This window comes from Myotis yumanensis, unplaced genomic scaffold (genome assembly GCF_028538775.1).
Source record: "Myotis yumanensis isolate MYYU_CA2020_CCGP unplaced genomic scaffold, mMyoYum1.0.hap1 SCAF_6, whole genome shotgun sequence".
In the NCBI taxonomy this organism is placed as follows: Eukaryota; Metazoa; Chordata; class Mammalia; order Chiroptera; family Vespertilionidae; genus Myotis; species Myotis yumanensis.
Window position 1 is genome coordinate 17880479 of NW_027223757.1, and position 9879 is coordinate 17890357.

Sequence of the window (9879 nt, forward strand, 5' to 3'; positions counted from 1 at the left end):
TTTACATATAGGTGTCATGTAGAGTGAGTGTCTGGCAAATAATAATAGCCAACCTATAAAGTGTCAAAGACTTCTCTAAATGCACACACCTATTTACTCACTGAATTGTTACAACTCTTATGAGCTAGGTAGGTAGTTACTATTTCCATTTCACAGGTAAGGAAGCTGAGGTACAGGGAGAATGAGTGACTTCCCTAAGGTCACTCAGCTAGTATAGTATTATTGGATCAGTGTCTATGGAAGTCATTAAATAAGTATTAATTGTAATATTAATATTAATTAGTTATAATTAGACTTGCAATCATTAAGATGCCATTTGGGAAAAACCTGAAACAGAGAGCAGCAATGACAGGGTAATGTACTATATTTAATAGGTTTTATATACCATCTAGTGGTGATCTAGAGAATTTCATCATTGTACATATTTCACTGTAAAATCTAAGGACATTTTTATTTTTCCATAACGATCTTTAAACAGCATCATAAATTGGCAATACATTTATAACCTCCTATTTACATAGTTCATGGACTCAGTAAGAGAATTGCATACATTTGAAGGTTCATTCCAATGGATGTTCAAGAAACTGACATTAACAAAAGCTGAAATTTTAAAAATGTGGAATAAATTCGCCTCCAGGAAATAGTCATTTGCTCTCAGAAACAGTATGAATTGAGCTAGATTTTGAGGTTTGCATGTGAGACTAGTATGTGAGCCTTTTTTCTGGGGAACAAACAGTTGCTACTACAAATGAGGTGGAAGTTAAGTAAACACTAGAGCCCTTTCCTGAGGGCGTGTGCGCTTATCCCGGAGGCCTGTGCTGCAGCTGCTGGGCTGGAGAGGGAGCCATAGGACGCAGAACTGGCCCATGACTCTGGTTCTGAATCCACATCTCCACCCGGGTTCCACCAACCATTAGGACACAATGCAGCCAGGCTGTTCCCTTTTATAAAGCTGTGATTTACAACAGCAGGATTCCATATAGCACAGCATAAATTTTTAAAAAATTGATTGCAGAGAGGAAGGGAGAGGGAGACAGAAACATCAGTGATGAGAGAAAAACATTGATTGGCTGCCTCCTGCACGCCCCCCACTGGAGATCGAGCCCACAACCTGGGCATGTGGCCTGACTGGGAATTGAACCTTGACCTCCTGGTTCATAGGTTGATGCTGAACGACTGAGCCACACCAGGACAGCACAGCATGACTTTCAACGTAAGGGAGACCTGAAAGCCTTATATAAAAAATTGGCCAGTGGACTTTGAATCTTTTTTTCAACATCATTTTGTGAATTTTAGTATAAACTTGCATTTCTACTGCAGAAGTAAAATTTCATGATGCATGTGATCAATAAACTTGTCCCTGGAGCACTAGGCATGTACCAAGGTCTTTTACATATGTTTGGAGAATTCATCATGTTATGCTCCAGAGACCTAGAATCTGACTAATATTCAGAAATCTCCAGTTATTTGATGAGATTTTTCAAATCTTGATATTATTAGCAAGGGAAAAATCATAAGACAGTAGGTAACTTGTACATGGATTTCTCTTTCCCTGAGTAACAATACTCCATGATGTGTGAACATATCTAATCCTTCCCAGGTGCCACCTACTTTTTAAAATTACTTTAATTAACAATTTCTGTATTAAATGCCAGCATGAGAACTGGTGATTTTTAAATTTGCTTGTTTGTTTGTTTGCATAGGTAAACCAAAAGCTAATGAATGCAATTGATTGAGTGGTAAGATTTAAAATTTGATAACACTTGAATATAAATTTCATTTGTGTGAAAGAAAAGTTGAATTTATTTTATTTTATTTTTCCATCACCATTTATCCCCTCTATGCCCTCTTCCACCTCCAACAATCACCACACTGCTGTCCTGTCCATGAGTTCTCTCTCTCTTTTTTTCTTTTTTTGCTCAATCCATCCCTATTTCACTCCTATGTGGAATTAAATGAACAAACTGAACTACCAAGCAAAAAAGAGTCCATTTCATAGATAGAGAGCAGTCAGACAGCTCTGGAAAATTGGATTTGGTATAAATGTGTGGGTGACAATATCTTATTAAATATATCTGTAGTATTACAGAATCAGCTGGCAGCCTTGCAGTTATTTCAAAATGTAATACCTTAATAAACCCTTTAAAAATGTTCCCTTGGAAAACACAAAGCAGCAGCTCCTGAAACATCTTCATCTCTACCTCATTCCCTCCTTCAAAAGAAATTTGGTGATGACCGAGAAGTTGCCTGGCATTCATCAGAGATCAACATTCATACACACACTCAGAGCTCAAGATCTTGGGGAACCCGAAAGAGTGGCATTTGGTCATGCTCTTCTGATTGGCGAAAGTGTACTGGTGAGCCCTTCTGTACAAAAACAGAATTCAGGATTCCTGGTCATCTTATGAACGTGTTCCATAGCCTTGAACTTTAAAATGAGGTGAACACTATTACTCACTAATTCTTCATGTTAAGATATACTTACCCTGCTCTCGGCAGGGGCAAGGAATAGTTTTACAAATTATTCAGGGACCTTCAGAAAAAGTCAGCTTAGGGGTGGCTAGAACATTATGAGAGGATCTTGGCACTTTGAGTCTTGAACCGTGGAAGTGAGAAGTATTTATCCATGTGCTCTCATTATCCATTGCTCAAGGTGCATTAATTATGTTTTTTAAAATTTACATTGTGTATATTATAGTGGTTTCACATCTCTTGGGGGCTTTACAGACCAAGAGAGAACTTCCCCTCTCAGGCTAGCTAATTGCTGGAGGTAGTGGACAGCTCACCTAAAATCTGCCTTTCATGTACAGATGAACATATCTAAGGCTGTGCCCCCATCCACTTTCTTATCTTTCACACACCAAGCCAATAATTCACCTGACCTAAATCAGCCGTGGACAAACGTTTGAAATGAATAAAACTAAAAAAAAAAAAAGACCGTACCCTTTTATGTAATGATGTTTACTTTGAATTTATATTAGTTCACACAAACACTCCATCCATGCTTTTGTTCCGGCCCTCCGGTCCAGTTTAAGAACCCATTGTGGCCCTCGAGTCAAAAAGTTTGCCCACCCCTGAGTCCTAAATCATTCCAGAGCCGGATAGCAGTCAGCTAGAGACCAGCCCTATTGCCCTGTGGGGACCCTGACCAGACTATGCCAAATATTCAAGGCCCATGTGTGATACGCATGTGCAAAGGCGATGACACAGCAGTTTTACTGTACGCACTGTGCAAGCGTACCTTCCTATAACCCGAATACTGATGTCACTGTCAGCCAAGAAGCCTCTTTTGTCTGAGTTGATATAAAAATGTGTTGCTGACCAGCCAGTGCGTAGCTACTTTGTGTTTGCTACTGTGTTAGCAAGAACTGCTTTGTCTGATGGCCCCTGTGTCTGTAATGACTACTTGGTCTGCAATAAAGTCTCTCCTATATGCCTGCAGCTACTCATGTCTTCTTCCAATTCCCAGCATCCATGGAGGTCCAGCCTCTAGCAGAGGGGCTGTGACCGAACATGCCCAAATGCTGCATCCATTTACGGCTAGGGTTCAGGATCTGAAGAAGGGGCTGTGCACAAATGAAAACACTAGACAAGAAATGTGAATTTATAAGGCATAGGAGCCAGGTGGAAACTTCCCTCTAGTGGAGAAGCTCTCCGAAACCCTGGACCTGTCAGCTTTTATTCATTTGAATACACATTTGCCCTTTAGGAATGCATACAGGCATATCAAAGGTAAAGTTTGGTAAAGAGTAAAAGGATTATCAGGTTAGGGAATTGCCTTCAGCCATTGAGCCCACAGCAGGGCAATATTATGCTGATTTTAAGCCCTGCTGAATATCAAAGTCCATTGGCCTTCCAATGGGTCTTTTTGCATAATATGCTAATTACTGTTGGTTTTAGCCTCTGGTATCCACAGCCAGTCTTAGGCTGTTTACCTTGCCCTGTGTTGCTTTTCCTAGGAAACCTCAATAAAGATCTATGCCTTCTCCTCAGTGCTGTCATCTGCTCCCCTGAGCCATGTGTGGCATGGCGTGAGGCCTTCTCTTAGAAGACATTAAGTAATCAATTCATTCAATGACATTGGCCTGCCCACGTCTTCAGTCAGTCATACCTCCGTAAACTAAATCCTGGGTATAATTTTTTATTACAAGGGTGATCTAATGGGTAGAAACTCTCCTGCCATTCTGGTTGAACAAGTCTGAGTACAAAACAGGTCTGACAGGTATCTTAAGTAGCAGCAGAAGCATAGAAGTAAGAGGTTCAAGGAGGGACTGAAATACAGCTGCCAGCTGCACCTGTATAAAGCAGGTCAAAGCCTGTGTGGAACTGGTCCTAGCTGCAGGGGCAGAGGATTCAAGAGTGATGCACAGATGTGGATTCAGAGCCCCTGCACTATGACCTGCCCTTATGGGCCATAATTGGGAATACACAGACTATAAACTCATGCAGGCCAAGCTCTTCCCTCTTTGCTTGTGCTGTGTGTTTATTATAATCACACTGAGTTGCCAGAAAACTCTGAAAATCATCCCTAACCTTCAGAACTGATTTGACACATAGTAATTGAACACTGACCTGCCACGGTGAACATGATAGAACAGATGCCTGTCTCTGAGATGCTGAACAAAGGATTACTGTAAAAAATTAATCTCTATTGAAAGGAAGTACTTTGAATGTGTAGTCAGAGAATTTACCTTCTTGCACCTCACCGTCCCCACCCACCGCCACCTTCCCTTTAAAGTAAAGGTGAGGTTTCTCTTTTTCTCTCTTGCATGTGTGAGTCTAGCAAATGGGCTGATATGCCAGCTGCTCTAAATGCATCCGAGTCTCATTTCAGGATTCCTTTCCTGTGGTGTAATTCCACTGCATGCCAAGGTGATCACCTGGCCTTCACTGCATCGCCCTGTGCAAATCAGGTCATAGATGATAGATGAGTAATAAATGGTCTGTTTTCTAATCCAGAGGCAACCTGTTTTCTGTCAACAATTACATATCATGGTTTGGGCTTCCTGGCGTTTATGCTATAGTCATGATTGAGTTTTGATATAATGAGTTCTTATTGATGTATTGTTCATCAAACATGTACTCTGTGCCACAAGTACTATTTTGTACACATTATCCTGGATGTCCACCACCTTCTGGTTAGTGAACTAGTTAATTTTTATAACCAAAATCTTGTGACTCTCAATTATCTTCATTTTTGTTACAATCTTTTCATTTTTAAGAAGTATACTGTGATACAAGGGAATTTGATAAATTGCTAAGGATTAACCAGCTAACACTGGCTAGAAAAATAAAAGAGCTTAGATGCAAATTCATCTTTTACACATTGGTGCCCATATTACTTTACTGCAATATCTTACGTTTGTCTTAAATTTTTCAATTTATTTTTCCACATGGTTCATTAGTGGATATATTTTGCCTATAGTTGAGGCCCTATGTAAAGCCGTCTAAATAAGCTGTGGAAGGAAGTCACCATGAGGACAGCAGGAGGGAAAGCCACCTTCTTGTCAGTACACTGTTATGCCCAGATCTCAAGATCCCCAAGAAACCAACACCAGGGAGCTAGCCAGTCCGATGCAAAAGCATAAGAATCTGTATTCCAAGCTAGCTTGAGCTCCCCATCCACCAGACTCGCCAACACAATGGCAAGCCAAGTGGCCGAGAGAGAGAACCCCCGCGTAGAGACGGGCTTTATGGGGGGGGGGGGGGTGGAGTAAGGGGAGGAGAAAGGACGTAGCCTTTACCCTGAGGCAAGATGGAGGGCGTAGCCCTCGCCCTTTCATTCCCCCCTTTGTCTTGGAACTTCCGGCTCAATCATGAGACGGACTGCATTTCTATTCCACCGTTGCTAGAGGCCCGAATTGGGCACACAGAACTATCAACTGAACTGTTTCTATATGTTTAACAAATGGTCCGGTGGAAGGGGAAGAAATCATTTTAGCTTTAATAACTTCTATTGAAATAGGATTTTTCTTCTTAAAATTTCTCCATGGCTATTAAAAAGCCAAATCAAGATTATTCAATGTGGCCTGATGTTTGTATAAACACAACAAGAATGGTAACTGATTATTTTTGCTGGAATTTCATGGTTGAATCTTAATGTGCCCAGTAGGGCCAGGAAGCCACACCACCCAGCTGCCATCAGGCCCGCCTGTAGTATCTGCTGAGTTAGGTGAATCTCTCACCTGTAGCAACTCCACCTGAGCCCACGCTCTAGGCTTTAAGCCCATCTCAGTAGCCCTCCTACTTGTTGCGGCCCAGAGTGTGTGGGGGTTCCGCAGGAACGCAGAGGCATCCCTACTGCTCCCCTTCTACTCTTACCAACCGCCAGTGATGGTAGGGCATGGGCCTGATGCTCCAGCGCCAGCCATCTTCAGGGCTTCCAAGCAGGATACCAGGCTTTCTTTGTGGCATTTTTACTGGCTTCAAGTCTTTAGAGCTCAGACAGGGCTCTTTAAAACATGATACTCCAGTCAAAGTTTTCTGTTAGTAAAACCACTATTAGGAACCAGTCTTATTGAATCTATGCAAAGAAATGTATTGCCATGACTTATTTAGCGTTGCCAAATTTCGGAGGAATTACACAAGAAGAAAAATATACTGATCTACTCTAAGATTTTCTGACTTTTCTTGCCAATTCCTTTTGATAAAACAGTAATTGTTGGCATTAAATTTTTTTTCTATGCATAACCATGCCTCAGACCTTCTATTTTAAACAGGCCTTTTCCAGCTTACTACCCCTGACATGGGCATGGTCACAAAGGCCTGCAAGACAGTATTACAGGTTGCCAACTGTTATCTGTCTCTCAACAGAGACCAAAACCTGATGGGCACTGTCCCTGCCCATTTGGGCACCTGTCCTCTTGGCAGCTAGCTATTCTTTACTTTTGGGGGTCACCCCACATAGTTCCCTTCCAGGACAGCCAACACACATTCAAACCTGCAAGAGAATTAAAGGTTAATATAACATATCAATACAATGAAACATGATATTGGCATCATGGCTGCTTCAGGCAGCCACGTCCTACTAAAGTCTATTTTTGGCCTTCCTATAAATTGTCCTTGTCTCTTTGGAGCCATGTTCATGAAGATGCAGGCATCATCTAAGTCGCGAGAAATGTTACCAGCATCAGGAAGGTAGCAGGTTGTGTTGATCTCGATCGACACTCCATTTGGTGACGAAGTCTTTCCGGATTATGGATGGGTCCGCTGACCGGATGTGGGTGTGATGGACCTAGGTCGCACGTGCAGGGCTGCCAGGGCCTCGTCTATGGCAGGCAGGTAGTCAGGCAGCAGGTCCAGGAGACAGGTGGCCAGAAACACACCCCTGGCAAAGCAGCTTACCAGGCTCAGGACTTTCTGGCGGAAGGCTGAGGCTTCGGGGCTGGCTCCCGGTCGGCGTAGCACACAGATGGGCACCAGACTGCAGATGAGCGTGAGCACCAGCAGGAGCACCAGGGTTCTCAACTTTACCTCCAGGCCCACAGGCAGTGGGGGAGCCGAGGCTACTGCCTCTGGGCGCCACACCAGGAGCTCTGGTTCTCCCCAGGGCCCCATGGTGGCCGGCTGCTCCAGTGACTCTCAGACCTCGCGAGGGTCTCACTCCATGGCCCCCACTAGGTTCCATGGTTTGTTTCTACCAGTTCCCTTTGTGGCAGAGCAGCAACCAGGCCTCTTTCAAGGGAGTGCGCTAGGAGGGGGTATCAGCCCCTCCTTTGCTAGCTGCAACAGGTATCAAACCCTTTCAGTACATTAGACCAGCTTCATTCCCGCCTATCTTTATAGATTCCAAGGTCCATTGTCTTCCTTAATCAGTACTGGCCTGTATTATCTAATTCAGCACAGGCAGGGGGAAGGGCCCATTAAATCTTTGCCTTGAGGAACTGTGAGCTCCATCCTTAAAGGTCCCAATCAGATTAGAAAAGCCACAAATACCTTTTAAGTTTACCCCAGAATTCCAAAATCCCAACCCAGCACAGAATATCACATAGCAAATCAAAGTTCCCAGCAAACAAACAGAGATGCTTACAAACATCAAATAAACATTTACATTTACACCTTTTCAGTGAACAAGTATTTTTACAGTCTTGGGATCTAGGATTTTTGGTCTATGCCTCATTCAGATAGAAACGGTTTTTATTACAAACAAACAAACAAATCCAAAATCAAGAAAATCAAGGCCAGAAGTACCCTCTGATGTTTTAGGGGTACCAAGGAAGGAGAAGTTAGGCAATGTCCAGCCCTTCTCACAATCCACCACCAGTGACCAGTTCCAGCTTACTGGCTTAACATTTCTTTTTCTTTTCATCACACCAAAGCCATGCTTTCCAGTTAGTTAGAACTTTTAGCCTTAATTTTTAGGTGACATGTAAATAATTAATATTATACATTCAATTTTTTAAGAGATACAGAAATTTCACTAGTTAAACCATTTTAAACAATCTTGGGTAACATGGGTTAAACTTAGGCATGTCCTGGGTCTCCAGAACACTGAACTGGAGCCCTCTAAGATCAGTATGAAACCAGTTTCTACCTGAAATAATTGTACCAGTCCCTTTTAAAGAGATTAGCTTAAAAATAAATCTGAGAGGCAAGCACCCTTCCTGCTTCATAGATGATTTGAACTTAAAAGTTTTAAGTTTCCAGCCAATAAGCCTGGCATAGCTGCTAAATTTCAAAATGGTCACAATTTTTCTGCTGGGGAAATCAAGAAGCAAACCCCATAGCTATTCATATGTAAATTTGACTATCAACTTCCTGGTGGTACTTGCCTCAGGGCGGGAAATTTCAAAAGAGCTATTTTAAATCGCCTTGGGAAACCAGCTTGCATTTCTTTGTCAGGTTCTTCTCCGCCACTTTTTAAGGCCAAAACAGTCTCAGGTTTTTATTCTGTACACAGCAAAAGGTCAAGTTCAGTCTAAAACTATGCGCACTCGTTTTTAAACTGGTCCTTTCCCTTTACACGTGCACAGAAATCCTGGATGCATTTTAAAACTTTTACATTTAACTTCTATGATTTAGCTGGGGCGGTCTCCACGGGAAGGGCCTGGCTCCCATCCAGAGTCGCAGCCGCCGCCGCCGCTGCCGCCGCCGCCGCCGCCAAGCTGCCTGGGCCTGTGGCGTGGCTGGGCTCCGGGGCGAGGGCTGCGCTCACCACGAACCGCGCTCCCGCACGCCTGCCCCCGGGCGCCTGGTGCCCCACCGCAGAGCAAGCGGCTCCTGCGGCCCGAGGCACAGTGATCCCTGCCTTTATATTCACATATTTTCACCAGACATTCATTCAGAGTTTAACAACTTCCCAACTCCTGAGGGAGCTCTAAAGCCTCCCCCAATCTCCTTGAAATGATCAATCACAATACCCAAAGGAGCAGTCTGAGTCCATTCCATAACGTCTGTCCAGTAAGTTCACAGAAAGAAACATATACACACAGAAAACTAAATGGGCCCGAAAATACAGCCTTCCAACTCCATGGAAGCAACTAGATGATGGCATTACGCCAAACCGGTGGGTGCGACCCACCTCTTCTCAGATTGAGGGGATTCCTACAGACCTTCCGACTCCGCAGAAGCAAAACTACACCCCTCCAGATGGAGGGTTGAGGCGTCCCTCGACTCCTCCCGCCCTTGATCACCATGTGCATCCACTAAAGATCATTGAGGGCGAATACAGATTTCAGAAGTGAGTTCACACAGGACAGATACACAACACACAGACACTTACCGCGGCCACGCAGATTCTATGGATTGAGGATCCCTACATGGTCTTGGGAACCCCGGGTGAGCCCCCAAATGTTATGCCCAGATCTCAAGATTCCCAAGAAACCAACACCAGGGAGCCAGCCAGTCCGATGCAAAAGCATAAGAATCTGTATTTCAAGC